Source organism: Belonocnema kinseyi, chromosome 2 (assembly GCF_010883055.1).
Source record: "Belonocnema kinseyi isolate 2016_QV_RU_SX_M_011 chromosome 2, B_treatae_v1, whole genome shotgun sequence".
Taxonomy (NCBI): Eukaryota; Metazoa; Arthropoda; class Insecta; order Hymenoptera; family Cynipidae; genus Belonocnema; species Belonocnema kinseyi.
Window position 1 is genome coordinate 68,964,465 of NC_046658.1, and position 2,502 is coordinate 68,966,966.

The window sequence follows — 2,502 nt, forward strand, 5'->3', positions numbered from 1 at the left end:
GGGAGCTCTTCTTAATATTTTGACACCAAAATCATGTCGATACACCTTACCGACTGCGAGTAAAGCCACCCACGCTTTAACTTGACAGACTGTAACTAAAAAAACACTTTTAATCAAGAATAATGAGAGCGAGGTTCACATAGTTTGAGAGACGGAAACGAACTGAGGTTTCGATGACGAATTCCTCGCCGCCCTGGGCCTGGCATGGCAACAGGGCATGTACCCGTACCGATTCGCATATCTCAAAGCCTTTGAAAACTCTCCGGCGATATCATTTGCTCACACTATTGAAGAAAAACATGAAATGAAATACGTGACACAGAGAGACCGGCAGAAAGTATAAGAAATTAAATGAGTGCCGACTCGAAATATTCAATACTTTTCTCTAGGACTATAACCAGAAATATCTGGAAATAATTATTAAAAATAGCTAGGAAGGTGGTCGCCACAGTACCCCCCTGCTAGTGATTGAGTATATAAGAATATCAAATCACGATATAATATACATGTTATGAAGCACAAATTAAAAAAAATTGGATGTTCCACGTTTTCATACACATTTCTGATTGATGAACATAAGAGACGTGACTTAGGCTTATAGGAAAAAGGGAGGATATTTTGTACAAAGAAGATTTGTTTAATGCACATTTTTCAATCGAGAAAGAAAGACAAAAACACAGCACTAGTGGAATCACACATGAAAGACTGAAATCATTGCACATTACACTTCACGAGAAACCACCCTGAAGCGATCCGGGAATCTTACTCGTCTGCCAGACTTAGTTTTGCTTGAAGGTTGTGATACTGCTGGAACTTCCTCTGGTTCTACAGTTTTATCCGAAGCTGGAATCTCTCGTGCAGTATGTGGTTGTTCCTCCGAGTCAGGTATAATGTAAGCTGGCTTAAGGCGGTCCACACTAACTGTGATATTTATTCCATCGACTGTGATGACAAATGTTTTGTCTGTTCGGCTAACGACAGGATAGGGACCTTCGTAAGGATCTTCCAGAGACTTTTTGAATGTCGTGTCGACGCGCCGTAAGACGTGAGTACACGTAGCCAGGTCCTTGTAAAGGAAAACTGCTTTCTGTCCATGACGAGTTCCGCTAACAGGTCTTAGTTGTTGAAAATAACTTTGGAGTTCCTTAGCGTAACCTGATGGCGTGGGTCCTGAGTCGTTTGATGAACGTGGAACCAGAAATTCACCAGGTAGGCGCAGTGGTTCCCCATACAGTAGTTCGGCAGTTGTGCCTTTCAAATCTTCTCGCCAGGCTGCTCGGAAACCTAGCAGTACTACTGGTAGCCTGTCAACCCAGTCTGCAGTCTGGTGACAGCGGATTGCCGCATTTAAAGGTCGATGTATACGCTCGACCAATCCATTGGAAGCTGGATGATAAGTAGTTGTGCGAAGATGTCAAGTCCCAAGCAAGTGATTGAGTTCATTGAATAGTTGAGAATCGAACTGCTTACCTTGATCTGTCGCAATTCGGAGGGGGGTACCAAACCTTGCGATCCAACCAGCAATAAGAGTTCGTGCGATGGTGGGTGCTTGGATGTCATCAACTGGAAATGCTTCGGGCCACCGTGAGAAACGATCGATGCAGGTGAGGCAGTACTTATATCCTCTTGAAGAAGGTAAAGGCCCCACGAGGTCGATGTGTACATGTTCGAACCTTTTGGAAGGAGAGGTAAACGAACCCACAGGTGATGAGACATGTCGAGAAACTTTGGCTTTTTGACATTGGATGCACGCGCGAGCCCATTGCCGGCAGTCGACTTTGTTTGACGGCCACACATAGCGTTCTGTTATCAGCCTTACCGTGGCCTTGATTACAGGGTGCGATAATTGATGCAACGAATTAAACGCCATCCGCCGAAAAGATTTTGTGAGAAAAGGTCTAGCTGTGCGGGTTGAAACATCACAATAGACGGCTACTTCGGTACCTGGTAGTTGGACTTTTTCTAGGTGCAAGGTCGATTCCGGCTGAAGGTACGTTTTAATATCTGTGTCCTCATTTTGCGATTTTGCAAGTTCTGCAAAGTCGATTCCGATTGAGAGTTCTTCGATTCTGGAAAGAGCATCTGCGACGACGTTGTTGCTTCCAGATATGTGTCGTATATCAGTGGTATATTGGCCGATGAAATCCAGGTATCGGAACTGTCTTGGAGAACACTTGTCACTTTTTTGCTGAAATGCAAATGTAATAGGTTTGTGATCCGTATACACAGTAAAGATCCCACCTTCTACCGTGTGTCTAAAGTATCTAATGGATTTATATACGGCTAGTAATTCTCGGTCGTAGGCACTGTACTTGCGTTCCGCGGTACTCAACTTCTTCGAAAAGAAACCCAGAGGTTCCCATGCGTTGTTGACTCGTTGCTGCAGTGCTGCTCCAACAACGAAATCAGAAGCGTCTGAAAAAATGGCAAGAGGAGCTCCTGGTGCTGGAAAAGCTAGTTGAGCGGCTACTGCAATACTTTTCCGGGACTCTTTGAAGGCAT